This window comes from Arvicanthis niloticus, chromosome 15 (genome assembly GCF_011762505.2).
Source record: "Arvicanthis niloticus isolate mArvNil1 chromosome 15, mArvNil1.pat.X, whole genome shotgun sequence".
NCBI classification, from domain to species: domain Eukaryota; kingdom Metazoa; phylum Chordata; class Mammalia; order Rodentia; family Muridae; genus Arvicanthis; species Arvicanthis niloticus.
Window position 1 is genome coordinate 29,000,313 of NC_047672.1, and position 22,521 is coordinate 29,022,833.

Here is a 22,521-nt window from a genome sequence, read left to right on the forward strand (position 1 = left end):
GTGCTAAGAACCTTCCCTGTCAGCCTGGACTGTGTGCTCCTCAAATACACTTTATAGCAGACAAAGAGAGGCAGAGCCAATGGAATGATGCAACCCACACACCAAGATGTCTGCAGGAGTCATTTTACAGACTTCTTGGAGCTAGAGAGAAGACTGAAAAGCTGAAGACTTGAACAATTTACATTAAGTTTTGCCAGTTCACAAGCTGCAGAGTCAAAGTTTATTGCTGGATCCCTCTCATTCCAACCTATTCATTTTTCCTATAATGTCACACAATTCTTCTCTATTTTAGGGTTTTCCATTAACTTCCAGTCCTAAATTATTCCTGCGAAGCAAGTATACTATTGTAAAATTTGCATTTAACTCCTCCCATGAAACATCTTCAGTAGAGCATGTGACTATATGAGATGGTGGTTATGTGAATGAGTCCACTAAGGTAACACACACTAAATCATCACATAGTACCCCCATACATACAACTAGTGTCAATTAAATATAAAGTTGGGGGGGGTGGAGAGATGGCTCATCAGTTTGAAGCACTTGTTGCTCTTGCAGAGGACCTAAGTGCCATTCCCAGCACCTACATGGAACTCTAGTTTCTGAGTATCTGCTGTTCTCGTTTGTCCTCTTTGGATAGCAGGCATACATGTGGTGCATATACATACATACATACATACATACATACATGGAAAAACACACAGTCACAAACACACACACACACACACATGAATGAAACAAGATTAAAAAAACTTATTAACAAGAAAGAAGACCCCTGACCCACTGCCCAACTGCCCTTTGAAGTCATCCCAAAGATTTGAGGTGGACTTTTCATTTCTCTCTGCAAATGAAGTAAGCAAGCTTAGGGAATTGCTTAGCAGTCTGGGACTCCACTTGGTTTGGACAATGCACACAACCCCTTTCTAATTATGCACTGAGACCCTTCCTTGCACAGACATCCTTCTCTAAAAAACATATCTAGCAACTTATGACACCCCATGTGCATTGAGCTGCACATATAACTGCTTTAAACAATGAAAATAAGTCCCTCCCTGTTTTAGTTAGCTTCTTTGTTGCTGTGTTAAAACACCACAACCAAAAGCAATCTGGGTAGGAAAGGGTTCATTTGGAATCTCCATCACAGTGGATCACTGAGGGAATTCAGGTCAGAAACTCAATCAAGCAGGAGCAGAGTAAAGAACCAAGGAGGAATACTGCTTACTGACTTGTTCCCCATAACTTGCTCAGCTAGCTTTTTAAATACAGCCCAGGACCACCAGCCCAGTGGTGACACCACCCAGAGTGAGCTGGGCCCTCCCATATCAATAAAAAAAAAAGCATCCAACAGACATGTCCACATACCAGTTTGATGGAAGAAACTCCTCACTGAGGTTTCCTCTTTCCAAGTGAGACTAGTTTGTGTCAAACTGACAAAAGGCAAGTAGTCTACTGCCCTTTCAACACTTTGGTAATGCACTGCTTCTATTAAAACTAATCCTGGAACCAATCCACTAGCTCTGGGCGATGAGCTGATCCAGTGTAGGCTGGCTTGGGTTGCATGCTCAGTAAGGCACACTGTGTTCTTTGAGTGAGCCTTTAGGGAGAATCCTACATTTATCATCTTACACCTAAGTATATGAGCGTGTGTATGGTTAAAATCAGATGTTTTATGAGAAGGGACAGCAGTAAAGAAATTACCATATAGCTTAAATCTGTCAATCAAAATAGAGAACCGTCCAAACTCTGTCCTTTAACAACCAAACTCCTCCTTATCTTGAACCCAATTAAAAATAATAATAATCAAAGTATGTCACTTTCATAGCCTACTGTCCTTCTTGAAGGTATGTCTGACCATCCTGTCATTTGCTTTGAATAAAGTTCTCTAGTTCCATTTTCAAATCTGTGTGAATCTTTCCTTCAATTGCTTGACTAAGAGTCCAAGAACCTGGAAACAAGCGGCCCAGCTGTCAACCACCAATAACACAAAGACTTCCAAATGGGTCCCTTTCCTGCATTTCTAATTGGACATTCTCAAATGTCATCTGGGTCCATAAGGAGATAGGATTTCAGGGAAAGAAAATACTCGCCATTGGAATTTGGTTGGTTCTCTGACCATTTCTTCAGCCGTTCTTAGTCCTGTGAAGGATTCTGCAGACTGGAGCACTGCTGCAAAAATAAAGCAGGGCCACAACTCTGAACTCCATTTCCCTTGTGTGTGTGTGTGTGTGTGTGTGTGTGTGTGTGTGTGTGTGTGTGTGTGTGTTATGTGTACGTGTGTTGATGTATGTTTGTATGTGCCCATGTGCATGTGTGGGCAGCATGTATGCATGTGTGTCTGGCAGAGGTCTATGTTATATGGTGTCTTTTTCAATTGCTTTCCGCCATGTTTCTTTGAAACAAGGTCTCGCTGAACCTGAAGCATACAGATTTGGTAGATGGCCTGCAATATATGCCAGGGACCCTTGCCTCTGCCTCTCCAGTGTGAGATTTCCACTGTACCTGATTATTTTCTAATGTAGGTTCTGGTGGAACTTGTTTTTCTCCCCTTGCATGGCAACAATTTCACTGGCTGGCCTATCTCCCCAGCCCTGGGTGTTTCATTTCTGGGATAAGAAAAGCCATCTCTAAATATTTTCTCCATCACCTAACCTCTGAAATGTCTCTGTAGGCATTTCTTTAGTAGCTGGCCCATCCCAGGTCACTATAATTGCCCTGAAAGTGAAAGCTGTGGCTCCTCCTACAAGAGTCAAGCACCTGATGACCTCATTTCCAAGATGGCAGGCGTCTCATGTGCTTCAGCTTTGCAAATCTTCTGCAAAAAAAAAAAAAAAAAAAATGTTCTTATGGGGCCTCTAGCCAAGGACTATGTCTGCCTCCTCCAGGTCCCCATATTGCTGTCTGGCTGCCTCCTCCAGGTCCCCATATTGCTGTCTGGCATACTATTCATTGTGTGCTAATGAGAAAAGCAAAAAAAAAAAAAAAAAAAATTGATGCTGATGCCAGCCAATCAAGAAGCCAGAGGGGGAAGCCTTCCAGTTCTCTTGATACACTGCTAAGTCACAAAGTTGAAGACAATCGTTGAAAACTTGAATAGGAAAACTCATTACCAGCCATGTGTATGGCCATTAAGAACCTTAACCAGATGGAAGGTAGAGAAAGCACAGCAGAAAAGCACCTCTTCTCCCCTCTCAACTACTCCAAGCAACAAAGCACAAAGCCAAATGAATGATATATATTTAGCAGACAACCAGGGCCGGAGGCTCTGGGCACCTGTAATTAGCGGACAATGAGAATTGGCCCAGAGTTATAGAGTCCCTATGATGATATAATTATTTTCTATACTTACAATTCTGAATGAAGGGTTTACTTTATCCTCTGCTTATGATTTTCTAGGGGTCCGAGCAGTGCAGAAAGCAAAGATCTCATAGACATAAAATTGGGACACTGACAGGAGATTGCCGAAGAACTCTAGAATTCTGCATGCAAACCTGGTTCCTGCCATGTCTGTTTACTTCGTATTGTAATTTTGTGCTTCCGTCTTTAGCTCTAACAATTAGACAGAAGAGCATGCACATATCCCAGGACTGTGGAAAGGGGAAGAATGTAGAGGTTAAACCCACACTTAAAATACTCTGAGCAAGGCGACATGCACTTGTAATCCCAGCAGTGGGAAGATGGAGACCTGTAGGTCCCTGGTGCTTGCCTAGCCTACATGATGAGTTACTCACCAGTGAGAGACCCAGTCTCAAGCTAACAAATTCCCAAGGTGAACAAAATATGAGGAGTGACAGCTGACGTTGTCCTTTGGTCTCAATGTGGTACCCACAATGTGAACATACACCTTTACACAGGTGTGTACCATAAGCACATACACACACACATACACACACACACACACACACACACACACACACACACACACACACACAGAGAGAGAGAGAGAGAATAATATGCTGAAGATATATGCAATCTGTAAGTCTTCCCTATTTGTAAAAAAGTAAATTTACTTTTCTAATATTTGCATAAACTATCAGTGTCCCGGAAGTCATGAGGATACTGACCAGAGATATAAATTCTCTGTCTCTAAGGAGTCTTCATTTAAGCCAGAAGAGAAAGAAATGAATGTAATAATATAATGATTTTAGGTATTAGAAACAACTATTTAAAAAAATAACAAAGTAAAGGGTGGGTTGTAAGGAGAAGCGCAAGCCCTGCAAAGTCCCGAGTGAGCATGTATTGTTGACATTGGCACTGCCCTGCCAAGTATCCAATGCCTCTGTCCCACCGGAGGGACAAAGCCTTACTTAGATACAGCTCAAGGGAAGTGGCAAAGCTTTCCTTGGAAGTCGGAGAGTGGGTGACCAGTCTGTACAAAAATAGCGACTTCAGCTTCCTCCTGGATATCTACAGGCTGAGATACTCACCAACGGACACTTCCTGTCAGCTGACCCTTCCCTGTGCTGTACATAACAATAACAACAACGAAAACAACAACAATAATAAATGTTCCAGGTTGCCAGAGGTGGCAGGCTCCCCTCATCTGAGGTAGCTGAGCCCCACTGGATCCCAGCTTTCCTGTGTGTTTAGCCTTTCTTCATTCCCCCACAGTCTCTAGTCAGGGTACCAGCACCCCAGCCATGTGGGACACATGGGAGAGCGATGGAGTGAGAGGGAGGATAGTTCAGGTGGGGTGATCAGCTATGGTATCTCCTGACAAGGTGATATAGAATACACTCAGTGGCAAAGTGGTTGCCATCCACACACAGAGCGCTAGGTTCTATCCACAATACCACCAGAACAAAAACAAGCATCATTTGGGTAAAGTGAGCAATGCAGAGATGTAGATGTCCGGGGAAGGAGCATTCCAAGCTGAGGGAAGTAGGAAAGGCAAAGGCTCATCCCTCAGTCCCATTACGGGAAGAAGTCGAAGACTTGCCTCCTTAATCAGGGGCCCAGAGAGGTCTAGTTTCATGGTCTCCACTGAACAAGGGTGAAGAAGTGAGATATACAGTATCCATCTCCTCTTTCTGTCTGTCTGTCTGTCTATCTGTCTGTCTGTCTGTCTGTCTGTCTGTCGATCAATTGATCGATCAATTGATCTATCTATCTATCTATCTATCTATCTATCTATCTATCTATCTATCTACCTACTACCTATCTATCTGAATCAGTCATTCAGCCTGAATGTCCACATCCCCATGCTTCAGATTCATGGGTTGAAATCCCAATCCTGTAGGGGATGGTATTAACAGGTAAAAGGAAGGGCTGGAGGGGTGGTTCAGTGGTTAGAGCAGATACGGCTCCTGCAGGGATCCAAGCTTAACTGCCAGCACTCATGTTGAGTGGCTCACAACTGTTTGAAACTCCAGTCCCACAGTATCCAAGACCCTCTTCTGGACTCCTTGTGTAGCCCCCACACAGAAACAGATATGCACGTGATTAAAAATAAAAACAAGTGTTTTAAAAAGAAGTGAGAGTTGAGGTCTGAGCTCTCAAGAAGGAACCAAGTATTTTGTGAAACTGGCTGGCTGGGGCTGGAGAGTTGGCTTAGCCTTGTTCTAGTTTGGTTTCTGTTGCTGTGATCATATCAAGGCCAAAAGCAGCCTGGGGAGGAAAGGGCTTATTTGTTTGACATGTCCACATCGCAGGATATCAGTAAGGAAGTCAGGGCAGGAACTCATCATAGAAGCTGAAGCAGAAACCTCGGAGGAATGCTGTTTAACGGCTCCTTTGCTCACTGGGTTATGTTTGCTTAGCTCTCTTATATAACCAGGACCGCCTGCCCTGGGATGATATGGTCCACAGTGGGCTAAAACCTCCTACAGCAAACATCCGTCAAGACTGTACCCCAGACACCCCCACAGGCCAATACAATCCAAGCAAGTCCTCAGGTGAGGTTCCATCTTCCTCTAGGTCAGTGGTTCGTAGCCTTCCTAATGATGTAACCCTGTAATAACCATCCACGTTGTGATGATCCCCAACCACACAGTTATTTTCGTTCCTACTTCACAGCTATAATGTGGCTGCTGTTATAAACTGCAGTGTAAATATCTGTGTTTTCTGATGGTCTTAGGTGTGACCCCAGTGAAAGGGTCACTCAGTGCCCAACAGGGTTGCAACCTACAGATTGAGAACCACTGCTCTATGTTATGTCAAGTGGACAATAAAAATTAACCTGTACACTGTTCTCGTGGAAGACCAAGATGCGGTTTCAAACACTGCGTTGGATGGCTCAAACTCGAGTCTCAGAAGACCCAGTACTGTCTTCTGGCTTCCTGAGGCACATGTGTGTGCAAGCCTATACACTCGTGGTGTGTGTGTGTGTGTAAAATTAATTAATTAATTAATAAAAATATAATAAACCTTTTAAAAATGTTTTGAAAAGGTGCCAACCGTGAGAAGAGAAGTACGCAGACGCTCACTGCCAGTGCCACTTAGATGAGCAAATACGTGATGGAGAGATGAGAAAGATGGAGTGTGTGGTGGGGGGATGGGAGGGAAAGCGAAGCTGAGGGGTTTGGACGCTGTGAAGAGAAGTGGAACTGGAGACCTGAATGTCTGGGCCAGGCTGCTGCTCAGGGCCATGTCTGGGTCATGTTCCTGCTGCAGCTGGGGTCTGTCAATGTCCAAGGCCCGAGTTACCACCAAAGACCATGCAGATATCCGTAGTCTGGGCTGCCACCTGAGACTGAGGATATCTGAGGGCTATGCTGCCTGGGGGACATCTGAGTGGCCTGTGCAGCTACCTGACACCATGGTGACGTCTGGACCCAAGCTGTCTCCAGGGACCATGTCTGGGTCCACGGTCCTATCTCAGTCAGGGTCTGTTGATGTCTGAGACCCATGTTACCACCAAAGGCCATGCAGATGTCCCTGGTCTAGGCTGTTGCCTGAGGTCATGTTGATGTGTGAGTGCTGAGCTGAGCTGGTCCTGTTCCTCATTGGCACCGGTAAGGGAGAAATCCTCCCCCCACCTCATGAGCTGGGGCAGGTGGGAAAGCTGGCCCTGGGTTCATGAGAGCACGAGAGCTGTCCTAGCCCCTCACCAGCTGCAGGACTTGGAAGAGTCGGGAGCAGAGTAGAGCTAACCCTGGTGGTGTGGGGGTAGGTGAGTGAGCCAGCTGCAGTGTTGGGTGACCTAGCCCTGGCAGTGCTGGAGGTGTGGGTGCAGGAAGGCTGGCGGGCTGACTATGTCAGCTTCCACTCAGGCCCAGATCCAGGGCTTTGAGTTGGCCTATTCCAACATCTATCCTGTTCATCCCACTGGAGTGAAGGGTCCAGTCATGCAGATCCAAAGCTGCGGGATTTCCATGACACAGGGCAACAACAGGATATCTGAGAGGAGTCCCATGAGGATCCAGTATTGATAGTACGGCAGAAGCCAGAGGCTTCGAACCAGGCCAATGACTCACTGCAATGAGCAAGTAAAGAAGTGTGGACAAGGGGGTACACTGTGGGGCACTGTGACACACTACAGCTTCCACGATGACATGTTCTTTTTGCTTGGGTGTTGGGTGTCTATTTGTTTGTTTTGTTTTTATTTTCTTTGGGGATGTGTTGCTAAGGCAGAGGGAGGATCCGAGGGAACAGGGAGATGAATAAGATTGGGATACATGATGTAAACATTTTTTTTTAAATCAATAAAGAGGTTTTTTTTTTAATGTTTAAAAATGGCAGAGGCGGGCTGGAGAGATGGCTCAGCCGTTAAAGGCTCAGTCAAAACAAAACTGGCAGAGGCCAGCAGGAGTTCTCTTGCCCCTTGCTCCATGTAAAAACACCTTCTGTGAGAGAGCAGCCCTGAGACACCTACTCTACCAGCACCTTGCTTCTCAGTCTCTGAAACAGTGAGTGCTGCCTTTGTGTTGTTCACAAGCCATACAGGCTACAGCACTTTTCCATAGCAGCCCAAACTGACCAAGTCAGCCAGCGGGAGCCTGGCCCTGGGCTGAGAGCTCAGCTATGGCAGCCTCCCAAGGTTTACTCTGATCTGTAAAAATTTTCCTCCTCCTCCTTCTCCTCCTCTACCCTCTCCTCTTCCTCCTCCTCTTTCTCATCCTCTTCCTCCTCCTCCTTCTCCTCCTCTTCCTCTTCCTCCTTCTCCTCCTCTTCCTCCTCCTCCTCCTTCTCCTGTTCCTCATCTTCCTCCTCCTCCTTCTCCTCCTACTTCTCCTCCCCCACCCTCTCCTCCTCCTCCTTCTCCTCCTCTTCCTCCTCCTCCTTCTCCTCCTCTTCCTCCTCCTCCTCCTTCTCCTGTTCCTCATCTTCCTCCTCCTCCTCCTCCTTCTCCTGTTCCTCCTCTTCCTCCTCCTCCTCCTTCTCCTGTTCCTCATCTTCCTCCTCCTCCTTCTCCTCCTCCTCCTTCTCCTGTTCCTCATCTTCCTCCTCCTCCTCCTTCTCCTCTTCCTCATCTTCCTCCTTCTCCTCCTCCTCCTCCTTCTTCTCCTCTTCTTCCTCATCTTCCTCCTCCTTCTCCTCCTCCTTCTCCTGTTCCTCCTTCTTCTCCTCCTCCTCTTCCTCCTTTGTCTCCTTCTCCTCCTCCTCCTTCTTCTCCTCCTCCTCTTCCTCCTTTGTCTCCTTCTCCTTCTCCTCCTCCTCCTTCTCCTCTTCCTCTTTCTTCTCCTCCTCCTCTTCCTTCTCCTCATTCTCCTCTTCCTCCTCCTCCTTGTATTAAAGAAGGTTGACCCCTGTGTGCTTCAGAAAACAAAGCAATACCATCCTCCATTTGTACCACACCTGGGAGTGGGCAGCAGACAAAACAGAGCCAGGTTCCCTCTCTTTCCATGAAGAGTGCCCATTACCGTCTCACTAAATATTATTTCTTTCAAAGGCTTTTGCTAAATTACCCGCCACTTTACAGCCCCAACACTCCCTGTTGTAGTGTGTGTATTATACTTAGCCTTAAAATGTTCTGAGGTTTCTGGGTTTGGGAATAGGTATAAAATTACAGTCTATTATTATCATAAATTTCTTTTCATCACTCTGTGATATTTCTTAGCACTAACTGAAATAACTCTTAGTCTGCTGACTGTTCACAGCCGTCAGACACAAGAAGATGGTCCCCAAGTTCCAGCTCGTCATCTTTTGCTGAGGTCTACCTATTCAGCTCTTTTAATCTCTCTCCATAAATCAAGTTGTCTTCCTCCATCACTCTGGTGTTTTCCCCCAAACACTCAGCCCATTTGTCTGTACCTGGCTGGTAATTAGAAGCTCCGAGCTGAGCGCAGCCTTCCAGGTGGGGTCTCGGCAGAGTCATCTGTTGCTTGAGTGTTGCTGAGAAGATCCATTTCTGTTTCCTCCTGGGCCCCACGTTTCACTCCAGACAGAGCCAAACTGCAGACAGCACAGCAGAGAACAACGGAGATTACTGAGGCCAGCAAATGGGTCTGGGAGGAAGAGACAAAGCCAAGCTGCATGTTATTTAGACACCAGAAGAGTTGCAGGGAAACATGGCACACAGGGAGAAGGGATTAATCCTCTCCTCTGTCTTCAGTGACAAGCTGCACACACGACTGTAATTTTATTTATCTCACGTCATGGCTTAGATTATGTACTGGATGATCGAGTATAATCTCTCTGACAAATTGGCCTAAACGCACGTACCTAATGCAGAGGAGACATTGTGTGTTCAGTGTTATGTGTGTGGGGCTCAGCTTCATAAGGTTCTGTTTCTTTCCTTATAGAAGTAGCTAGACGTCTCCTTCACAGTGCGATAATAGAAATAATATAGCGAGATGGCTCAACGGGTTAAGGTACTTGCAGCTAAGCTTGTTGACCTGGGTTCAGTTCCCAGAAGCCATATGGTAGAAGATCTGACTCCCACAGATTGCCCTTTGGCCTTAATATACAAGCCATGACACTGGTGTGTGCTTGCACATGAATGCACATACACACACATGCACACACACATGCATGCCCACATGCACCCACATGTATAATTTAAAAAACAAAACAATGAGGTAATCATCAGAGCGTAGCCTCTCGTTTTACTGAGGTTGCAAACAGCATCTGTGTGCTGTCTCTGTCTCTGTCTCTCTTTGCTCATTTGTTTTGCTTTTGACACAGTCTATGCAGCCCATTTAAACTCAGCTTTTTGAACACTAGGCTTTTGCTTTCAAAAACTGCTTTCTTACCCGCATTTCTTCTATTACACACATGCTTCTCTTTCTTTCTGTCTTCCTCTCTGTGTTTTCCTCTCTCTCTCTCTCTCTCTCTCTCTCTCTCTCTCTCTCTCTCTCTCTCCCCCTTCTTCCCTCCCTCCCCTTCCCTCTCTCCTTCCCTTCCTCTCTCTCCCTCCCTCCATCTCCATCCCTTACTTTCTCTCTCCCTCTCCCTGTCCCTCTCTCCTCTCCCTCCCCTCCTCCCCTTCATAGAAATGGGTACTTTCCTAGTTCTACAACCACAGAGACCTGGAACTAATTCTATTATTATTATTATCATCATCATTATTATTAGCAGTTTTACAAAAGGAGGAATCCACACTAAGCAGATAGTTTGCGTGTTCCAATCAATCTCCACTCTATGACAATTTTGCCAGCTCAGTGTTTACCTGTCTTGGTATTTTTCTACTGCTATAATGGGACACCATAAGAAAGACAACAAAGAAAACATTTAATGAGAGCTTACCATTTCAATGGGCAAGGCCATGACCATCCTGGTGGGGACTGTGGCAACAGACAGGCCGATGTGATGCTGGAGCGAGAGGCCGAGAGAGACCTATTGGTCCTTGGAATGAGCATTTGAAAGCTCCAAGGTCACCCCCAGTACCACTCCTCCTCCAACAAGGCTACACATCTTAATCCTTCCCAAGCAGTTCCACCATGTGTCGACCAACTACTCATCTATATGAACCTATGGAAGTCGTTCTCAATCAAACTACCACACTTCCCTTATTAAACGTCCACTCCAGCCTTTTCTACATCTTGTTGAAGAGTAGGCATCTGACAGACATTCAGGAGGAAGCCCCAAATGGTGCATTGGCATGCTTCGGAACCAAAAAAGCCCTGTGTCTGTCACCTGGTCACAACCTGTGACCCATGTGACTTGATGGGTTCCTTAATTCCTTGCCTCTGCTTCCCTCGTTTAAGTCTTGTCGAGAACAGGTGATAGAGCATGAGCTAAGTCCTGACTTGGAGCAGACATTTAGGTGTTGCTGGTTTTCTTCCCTGCCAGGAAAACTCACTCTGACGGCAGACTCCAGTAGACCTTGCAATCTCTCAGGCGCCCGGAGTTTCCATAATCATCCCTACACAGAGAAAGTCAGCATATGGGGAAAATTCAAAGAATGCTATTAGTCTAATCCATTAGCAAGACAGCATAGAAGTTCATAACCCAGCTTTGATCTGCAATTGGGAGGAAAAAATTTCCAAATACTTATGGGATCATTTCTCCCCCTTGATGTGATATTGGAGTTTAACTCCCATTAACCATAACAGGCATAATGAGTCGGCAGCCAGGGGCAACATACCCTCTAGTGCCTAATGAACACAAAATAAAACATTTCCTTTTATCTTCAACATCTACCAGAGTGATTTGAATAATGATATTCATATTCGTGATGCATAAGACCCCTCCATCAGCATTGTCACTCAGGCGCCTATGGAATGCCAATAAGTATGAGTGGAGGTCTTTCTGTGCTGATGTGGTCATGCGGACGAGACTGCTGCGGATGAAGGCCTAGGAGCCAGGTCAGGGAGACACACAGGAGGTGAAGGACATTCTATGGTCTTGTCTTTTTTTACCCCACACCTTGTTCCTCAGGCCAATGGTACTGGGTGACTTAAAGTAATAAGCTTGAACTAAGGCACACGTCACCTGTGGCAGAGCAAGGCACTACACCTGGCTGGATGACAGTGAGCCTGTGGTGATAATGAAGGGCATTTACTCAGACGAGTGTTTCTGCCATGGGCCCAGCTGGGAGTCACAGGTATTTTGAGGAGTTAGTAGAAGAGAAGAGAGCACTGTGTGAATGAAGTTCAAGCTGCATCATAGTCCCAAACCAAGAATGAGAAAAATCTCAATAGGTGTGAGTCACTTTCTCACTGCCAAGGCAGAGTATCTGACAAGCAGCTCGTAAGTGTTGGGGAGATGGCTCTTGTTGTACAGTTAACTTCTCACAAAAGGCGCTCACATGGCAGCTCACCTGTAATCTCTGTGCTTGAAGGCAGAACCAGGGTCCCTGGAGCAAGCCGGCTAGCAAGCGCTAGGTCCAGCGAGAGAAAATGAAAATCGTTCAGTGAAGAGACCAATATCATCCTCTAGCCTACACACACACACACACACACACACACGCACACGCACACGCACACGCACACACACACGCATATTCACGGGCACACATAGGTGTGCATACTGTATACAAGTGAAAAAGCCAACTTAACGGAGGAAGGATTTATTTTGGCTTCGGTGTAAGTGTGGACACAGTCCATCGAGGTGGAGAAGCCAGGAGCAGGTGTGTGACCAGTCGCTCGTGTCTGTGGTCAAGAGCAGAGTGTGGGCAGGAAGTAGGGCGAGCAAGCATCAAAGGCCTCCCTCACTGGCTTGCTTTTTCTGTCAAGGCTTCTAAATATTCTACAATGCTCCAGAAAGCTCCACCAGCTAAAGATCAAGTGGTCAAATACACAAGCCTGTGGGAGTTATCAAACCACAGCAGCAAAGCTGTCTCTCTCCCTCATAGTCTCTGGGAGATCCTTGAGACATAAGCCTTGTCTTCCAAACCTTTCTATTCCCACCTCTGAGCAGAGCCTGCTCCTTAGAAGGAGCACAGGAACAAGGTGCTTACTGTGCCCTTGTGAAGTACTTTTCATTGTGCCCTCCCTTGCTACAAGTCTGGGAGGGAGGTGAGGTGCTATGCCTTCATCACAAATGAAGAATCTGCAGGGCATGCTCTCTCTCTCTCTCTCTCTCTCTCTCTCTCTCTCTCTCTCTCTCTCTCTCTCTCTCTCATACACACACACACACACACACAAGCACACGCATACACACATGCAGACACAAACTCCTGTAATTCCATCAGTTCACAGTGGACACAGGGCATCCACAGCTACGTTGTAAATTCGAGGCTAGCCCTGGCTACAAGGGATTCTGTCTCAAGCAAAACAAGAAAACAAAAACATCAACAAAGAGCCGAATTCAGTTTCAAGAGTTCCAAAACCTGGCCCGATGTCTCCCGGTAAATGTCAGAGCTGAGACGTGAACTCGGCTCTCTCTGGCACCGTTGCTTCTGACCTGATGCCTGATAACACATTTGCTTAACCACACTGGCGTGGAGCGGGGCATTGGCTTGGGCAAAGGTGATGTGACTTTTATATGTATCTGCGAACAAGCAGCAGTGGGGGTAGGGAGTGAGCTTAGGCGAGGAATACAAGGCTCCACTGTCACAGATTTGTTTGGGATAAGGACCTTTTGCAGCCCAGCTGTGCAAGGACCTAAGATGCTGAACCCTTGAGGTCATCAATGATTAATGTGGGGCAGTGGCTCCAAGTTCATTGTCTCATTGCAATTTAATTAAAAATGTGGATACTTGTGGGAGTATTCAAAGTGGAAGCAGGTTTTATTAAGAGTTACTACAAAAAAAAAAAAAAAGGAAAGAGAAAGAAAGACTGAACAAAACTCCTGACCGAGAGTGGGAGGGGTTTCTTCCAAAAAGACATATTAATTTCCTCTGACTGTGGATTTTATAGAACATCAGCAGAAACTGAGCAAAAGCTGAGCGACCTGTATGGAGGTCAGTTTACTCTCTGGGCTATCCTGCACTAAGCTAAGGGATGGCCACATGATCTATGCATGACATCTTTGCCCATTCAGGGAAATGATCCTGTACTGTTGTTCATGTGCTGCCCACCCGTATTGGGAAGAGCCGTGGCCTCCGCCTGTCCGCCTCTGACTCCAGCCTTGACTGTCTGCTGGCTGTTAGTCTCTTGGTCAACATTTCTGCCCTCTGATTTTGCAGGTTATCTGAAAGGTGGTGAATCATACCAAGCATTCTCCGTTCTTACATTTACATGATCAGCGTGCTGCTTTACGATGGGACAGAGTTAAATCTATAGAGCTCGAGGTTGGGTGGTGTTGTGCTGTCTTTTTGTTGGTTTTGCTGTAGCTGTTAGCTTCTTGTCTATGGGGTGATCCGTAATCTCTTTCCTAAAGCAAGTGCAGGCTCACTAGAAGCCATTCTTAGTTCCAGTTCAACCTGTCTCCATTAGCTGTGTTAGCAAGAGCATATGATAACAGCGCCTTGCCTGTGTTCCTTCAAGGTGTCCAAGTAGGCCAGCTGGACCGATATCACTGATCCAGAGGTCAGTTCCTCCTCCTCCTGCCTAACTCAGTCATCTCATAGCCAACTCCCACCTCCTCCTCGGCTATCACCCCTAGTGTTCTCCTCCTGCTGCTAACCCACACATTCCCTTCGCTGTGTAAAGGACTTGCAGTTTTCACCCTGGGCCCCTTTCCTTTCTCACCTACAGTGGTCGGATGACTGTTTCTTAACAGTGTTATTTTTCGAAGACCTCTAAGAAAATGTGTGCAGAGGTAAGGAATCAATTTGAAAAGAATGAAACCTTGGGAGACAAGCCACGGTAGGAAGCAATTCCCAACTCTGGGCCCAAAGGGACAAAAAAAAAAAAAAAAAAAAACCAAAGGGAAAAAACAAGATGTTGTCACGAATGGTATTAGTTGGAGAGCAGCCTTCTAACAGAAATTATGCCTGAGGGAAGACAGATGGTAGCCATTGCCAGAACCAGGGCTCAGTTCAGGGAGCAGGGAATAAAGACTCCTCTCTCTCTCTCTCTCTCTCTCTCTCTCTCTCTCTCTCTCTCTCTCTCTCTCCCCTCTAACATCTAGATCCAAGCCTTCTAAATACCAAACTCATCCAGAAGCTAGAAAGCTAGCAAGTCTGGCGATGTGTCCATGCTCAAAACAGGACAGACAAGATGAGCATGGATCTGGGGACAGTGACCCACACACACTGTTGTCTATTAGCGAGTGATGCATCTGCTCCCCAAGCAGCTGTGGTTTTTATTAGGTGGCTCTGGGGTACTTCTAAACCTTCTACCTGCTTTAGGAGTTGGGACAAAGAACTAGAGAAGGGCCATGTCCTGGACCAAGTGCCAGCCGTCCTGCTTGGCCACTCTTTTCAGAGAGCAGCCTGATGGTCTCTGTCGAGTGTTGGAAAAGTCACTTCAGACTCAGCTGCCTCGTCCCATCTGCTGAGTGTCCAGTGTGGCTGTGCAAGGCAGGTCATAACTGAACAACAAATACCCAGCCACCATGATAACAATGTATCAGAAACAAATTATCCTCTCCCAGTGATGGGACAATAGGTGTTTTTCCTTTCATCTTGATACTTGAGATATTATCATTTTATTTTATGACAAAGGAAGAGAAAACATCTAAAAACAGCTAAACAAACAAACGGACAAAAACAAAAACAGCAATCAATAAAAAGAAGAAAAAGGAAAGAAAAATCAGTCCTGATAACACACCTTATAGTTCAGGTCGGCAGTTTTTCAACCTGTGGATCGCAGCCCCTTTGGCTGTGGTGGAGGGGCCAGGGAAGGGGGAGAGGGTGTCATTGAATGACACTTTCACATGGGTTGCCTAAGACCATCAGAAATATCAAATATTTTCAAATCATAACAGTAGCAAAATTACAGATATGAAGTAGCAGCAAAAATAATTTTAAGGTTGTGTGGGGTTACCATGTGAGGAGCTAACTGTGTCAAAAAGTCAGAACAATAGGAAGGTTAAGAACCACTGGTTCAGATAAATGTCAAGGTTTGGTACTCCAGGCTCTCCCATGCATATGTTACTACAGGCCTATACAGGGTCATTCATTCATTCATTCATTCAGTTTCTATTGAGTCTCTTTGATAAATCAATTATTATGCTGGGCACTGAGGGAGCAGTACAGGCCTGACTATACTAAGCCAATGAGACAAGAAACAGATAATAAGATCCCGGACCCTTACCCAGGAGGTATCCTCAGTTTAAATACATCTTATATCCAGGAGGGTACTCACTGTGAGCAAGGCACAAGAACACCCAGAGACACATCAAGGGAGCTTCAAGGGGAGGATCCTAGATGTGTGGTGGACACTGGAAGAGAGATGGGCATGGAAAGAGCAGTCCAGGCAGAGGGACCAGCCACCGAGAGACAGTGCACAGCAGAGGTCCAGTGCAGGCGGTGGTGAGCAGTGGGTCTGGAAACCAGGTAAATGTCGGGAAAGGAAACCTGGGGTCTTCTTTCCTATAAGTGCATAAGAGATCGACGGAGGCTTTTAAACAGAGAGAAAGGGACTCCTCTGTAACCGACCTTGGCTTAACCATCAGTCTCTTTGAGCTTCTCATTCTAGGATAACTGTGACTTTTGAATAATAACTTCCCAGGGTGGGTCTCTGCAAGTGATCCAGGTTTCCTGCACTGAAGTGACTGTACCAAACTAGTTCATTCTTTTTCAGGTCTTCCTGACTGTTTTGTTAAGACTTGGGCCCTTGCGGGCGTCTCTCTGTCCCCAGGTGACACAACACATTCAATGACTGCTTTCTATGCCCAAGGAGCACCTCCCACCCTGCTTCATGAAACTGTGGGGGTCTCAGGGCAGAGAAGAAACCAGGAACAAATTTAGAGAAACTGAAAGGTTTGCTGGTGAATAGATGCCAAAACATTTCTTTGGGGGTTTGAAAATATGTTTTTTTTTTTTTTTTTAATTTTTAACTGACAGGTCATCGTTGTGTTTATTTATAGGGTAAAATGTGAGAGCTTCATGCGTACATTACAGAGTCAATCAAGCTAATTAGCATATCCATCGGTTCATCAATTCACTAGCTTCCCAGGTTTTTATTTATTTTGTTTTTAATGAGCTATAACCATTGCTCATACTTCTGGGGGAGAGTGTGATACTTTTGTATATGTGTATGTACCTAGCACATCAGAATAGTTTGTGTATCTATTATCTGAAACACTTTATCACCTCTTTAGGATGAGACTATTACAATTTTATTCTTTTGGTAAATTTGAAATACATAATAAATCCAGAATTATTAACGGACATTACAACAGGCCACTAAAAGTTTTTTTTTTTTTTTAATTCTAGCTGAAACTCTGTGCCCTTTGATCAACATCTTCCCTTCCCTGCCTCTTCCCCTTCTCCCTAGCCTCTGCGAAGCTTTCTAGTCTTTGTAAATTTTCATTTTTAATAAAAATCCCGACCACCACATTGATGCCTCGTGGGAGTCAGAGTCGATATTAATTCGGAGTTCTTTTCATTTGTGGTGAACTGCTTCCCTCTACCCTCCCTCAAAGAATGAGAGGAGGGGAGAGCAAGGCGGGTTTGTGGAGCCTCTGCTGACTTTCCAGCTGGATGAGCGCTTCCACCAAAAGGCTTGGGGATATTGGTGCCCGCCCAGAGCACCCTGATGTCACCCGCAGCTAGGGAACAGCTCAAGGGCAGCAGTTACAAACACTACATGTGAAAACCAAAAAATGTGATGGTTCATCAACAGAACTCTGTGGGAGGCTTTCCCATGACCGGAAAGTGGGCTGGAACACACAGTCACTGTTTCGCACCCCACGATACTTATTTCCAACAAGCCATCTGTCTGAGTCAGGGATCTGAAGGGCCCCGGATAAAACCTTTGAGTTACTTAGTGTCCTGGCCTGGCCCTTGGGAGGTTGCACTGAAACTCCTGCATCCAGCTTCGTCACCATCTACAATAACTTATCAAAATGCCATCAGTGCAAGAACAGAGGAGGGATTATTTGCCACAAAGAGCTCAGGAGACATGGAGAGCTCTGTAGGAAAAATCAAGCCAGGAAGCAAGGCGGGCTGTGTGGTTCAGACACTGGCTCAGCCTCTCATACTGGGGGGAGAATGTTTCTTATCAACTTAGTATATATACATATTATATGGGGAATATATTGTGTATATATAATATGCTATATACTTCCTATATATATACTGTATATCCCGTATAACCAATGCATCTCAAAGGGCTGGGGCAGACTAATAAATGAGAGACCACAATGCAAAATATCTGACATGATACCAAGCATGGGACTGCTGTTCAACACATGTTAGTCAGCTTAAAGAATTTTGACATATAATAAAGGAATGTGCTAGCACAGGGAGATATTGAGTGCCGTGTGCCAGGCATGGGCCTAGGCAAAAGAGGTGCACCCAAAATCACTGGTGTCTACTACCAAATGGAAGAGACTATTCATAAGAACTAAATATGTTTTTTTTAATGGGTTGGGCCTGGAGGAATAGCTCATTGGTTAACATCATATGCGGCTCTTGCAGAGGACGGGTTCTGTTCCCAACACCCACATGGCAGGCTCACAACTGCCTCCCATTTCAATCCCAGGAGATCCGATACCCTCTTCTAGCCTCTATAAGCACTGCATGGTACACTGACATGCAGCCAAGACACTCATATATATTAAAAATAAAAACGAATGAGGTTCTTTTTAAGACCATCAATGTCATTTTGAAGAAAATAGGGCAGGCTACCTTCAGCTGCTCAGGAGAGACCTTCCTGAGGATGGAACACATTAATCTCAGAATTAAAAGAAAGAAGAGGAAGCCACAAATACACCTGGTGGCACGGTATTCCAGGCCAAGACGATGCTGTCACAAGAGGAACCTAGCATGGCCTGAGAGCAGTTTGTCCAAGAAAGAGTGGGAGGTGGGGACCAGGAAAGAAGGAGCAGGGACCAGACCACAAGCTGGAGTGTTATTGAAGGAGTCTTGCCAGATTCTTGGGTGACAATCTCAGCTCTGATGAGGCCAGGGCCCTCTTGGGTCAGCAGTTAGACCTGTCATGAACGTAGCCACTGGAATCAAACAGATTTGGATTTTCACAGGTTTCAAACCCGCTGATCCCTGTAAGCCTCACCTTCCTCAACCATAAACTTGATGTGAACAATGCCTCCCTAAGGGGCGTGAGCTGTGGAGAAGGCCTGGAACAAGGGCTCACACCTCTGCCAGTATTATTAAAGGTAATGGTGGCATACTCTGGGGCCATTCTTTTGCCTTTCAATAAATATGCATTAAGTGCTTACCTTGTAATGTACATCTGCCTATTTCCTATGCTTGTCCTGGCCACATAGCTAGACTTTTCATGAAATTCACAGACATACAAAATAGCAGTAACTTTTTCACCAGACTGACAGCTCGATTCAGAAGGCAGGAGCTGAGAGGGAAACAAAATAGGCCTTTGAATGTCCAACGTGCCTGTCAGAAAGATTATGACTAAAGCTATAGACACACGCCATGGAGACCTCTGCTCCTCACTTATCTTGAAGCTTCGGCTTACATTCCCCGGCTACAGAGAGATAGAAGAGACGATAGCCAGAGGCCAAGTGGATAAACATAATAAACACAGCAATAGCACGAGACAAGACAAAAATAAAAGCTACAAAACAGGTTAGAAGAACTTAATGGTGGAACCTAGGAATCTATCCACTCCCTTTGTTTGTTTGGTTAGAGATGAATTCACAATACAAATGTTTATGTGTGAGCATCTCAGTTAGGCGCTATGATGGGAGCTGGGCACACATAGGGGCAGAATGTCATCCTTACCATCACAGAGCATGCATTAGGTGTGCAGAGAAAACAGGTAAATTCTAGGCTGGGTTTGCATACCAGACACTAGAGGGCAGTGGTGGAGCATGAATCAGTCACCATATAGCCTGGCAGGATTCCTGGAGGAATGGGGACCTGTGGTATGGGGTGCTTGGTTGAATAGCTTAGTAAGAACCACCCCACTATAACGGATGCCCAAAGACACCGGTGTTGAACACACAAAGTACTAAGCTGTGCTCAGTGTACAGTATATTTGATCTAACAGGTGAGGGCACGGGGGTTTTCATTCAGGGTGATCTCAGTACAAAGAGGTTCAGTTCTGAAGTAGATTCGTGATCTGGAAACTCTCCCTCAGCATGAGCTTGTTCCCAGTGGCATTCAATCCTGTGGAATCGTTGTTTTTATGGTATTTGTTGTGCATAAGTATTAAACTATTAATTTGTTGGTTTTAATTTTGTTTAATTTTCTAAAGATTTATTTATTTTATTATATATAATGTATATTATATAATTATATATATATATATATATATATATATATATATATATATATATATATAGTTTTCCAGAAGTCATAGGGCTAGACATTGAGCCCAGGTCCTCTGCAAGAGCAGCAAGAGCTCTTAATCACTGAACCAACTCTTCAGGTCAAAGACTAATTTTTCTTCTTTAGATAGGCTTTCTCCATGTAGCTCAGGCTGTCCTCAGACTCATAGAGATCCACCTGCCTCTGCCTGCTGAGTGCCGGGATCAAAGGCATGTGCCACCACTCCTGACTTGTGTAAAGTATCTGCTCGCTTACACCTGGCCTTGAGCGTCTTTGAAAGTTATTGCTGGCTCGGGAAGATGGCTCTGTGGGCAAAGCGTTTACCAGGCACAAATGACACCCTGAGTTCCAACGTCCAGAACCACTCCCAACATCCCCCTACTGAGGGATGAGAGGCAGACAGAAGAATCTACCAAAGCTCGTGCCAGCTAGCCTGGCCTGCAGAGAGAGGGAGCAAGAGAGACTGTGTTTCAAACAAGGTGGAAGCCGGACACTCACCATGGAGCTGGCCTCTGACCTCCACAAGTATGCCACGGTACATGTGTGCAGTCATACACATCACATACCCACACATGTATACACACAGACACACACACATATGAGAGAGAGAGAGAGAGAGAGAGAGAGAGAGAGAGAGAGAGAGAGAGAGAGAATTAATGCTATTAACACTTGTAAGAAGCACAAACACTTCTTGAGTGAGTTGATTAACTTCACTTAGTTTTATCACTAACAAATGGCTTGGCTTGCTGTCTGCCTGTTGTAATAAAAAAAAATAGAATCTACCTCTAGGTGGAGGTGTGACCTTTTCTCCAGTTAATCTAACAAGGCAGAAACGCCCCCTAGGTGGGAGGGTTCCTCTTAGAATAACATACATTTTTTTTCTCAGATTTTCTGCAACACTAGGGGCAACCTATGAGCTCTCATGAGGGTCCTGTGGGTCTAACCTCCCATTCCCATGTCCACCTTCCCCACCCCCACCCCACAGTAGCCTATTTCCTTCTCTTCTGTCTTTTTCTTTTGGATGCTGGCCAGAGCCCACTGTGCTCTCCCTGGTACTTTGGGCTTCCTTACTCTTTCTCTAAAGCTTCCCTCCCACCATGTGGCTGACCTCTGTTTCTCTCTTTTCAAACAGTATAGTTCTTGTTGTTGTCTCCCTTCTTCCTCTCTTCTCCATACTATGTCTCCTCCAGCCTCCAGGCAACTGTGAGATTAACAGTTAACCTGCTCTGAGGTTTTCCTTTTAGACTCTAATAAATTGGGCACAATCTTTCATTTGAATCTGTCCTTAAACTGTTACTAATGAGACTAAGACCCTCAAGAAGAGACCCTCACTTTCCTGATATCATTTGGAGGCTGAGTTTGAATTTTCTGGTGGCATACCCATTTAGTTCATTCAAGAATATAGTAATATTCAACATATTGCTATTCATTACAGAAAGATATTGGAGAGCCTAAGCATCCAAGAAGAGGAGAGTGACTGAATAGAAGATGTCACATCTATAAAAGGAACACTGCACATATTAAGAAGAGAAACACAGGGCCAGGTGTGGTGGCTCACACCCGTTATCTTAGCAAACCGGAAACAGAGGTAGGAGGCTTTCCAGAAGAACTGCTGCAAGTTCAAGCCTAGTCTGGTTTACCCAGCAAGTTCCAGCCAAGGCTACATAGTAAGATGTTGTCTAACAAGCCAAAGGGACAGTGGTGGCAGCACCACCAGACCAATGTGGAACAGTTTCCAAGACATATTAAGGAAAAATATTTGTGTTAAAAAAAATGTACCTGTGCCTGTTGGCTAATGGGAGAAATGTACAAAACACAGTAACACCAGAAGTATGTAAGGAAGGTAGTTGAATTGTTGAGGTTCAAGAGAAGGGCTTACCAATTTTAAGCTTGCCATGGTTTGAATATGCTTGGCCCAGGGAGTGACACCTTGGGGGTGTGGCCTTGTTGGAGTAGGTGTGTCCCTGTGGGCATGGGCTTTAAGACCCTCATCCTAGCTGCCCGGAAACCAGTCTTATAGTTGCCTTCATATGAAGAGGTAGAACTTGGCTCCTCCTGCACTATGCCTGCCTATACACTGCCATGTTAGCACCTTGATGATAATGGACTGAACCTCTGAACCGGTAAGCCAGCCCCAATTAAATGTTGTCCTTATAAGAGTTTTCTTGGTTATGGTGTCTGCTGACAGGAGTAAAACCCTAAGACAAACCTACTTTTTTTTTGTCTTTTTGATTTTGTACTGTTGAAATATAAGCAGATCTGTGATATATTTTTAGCAAAGAGAAAATAGAAAGATTCATCAACATAAAAGGTTAACACACTGGGGCAAGTGTCAAGTGAAGGGTATGCCGAGATGGCCTCCTGCTTCCCCCTAGCTCTGTTGCTTAGAAGCTAATCCGAGG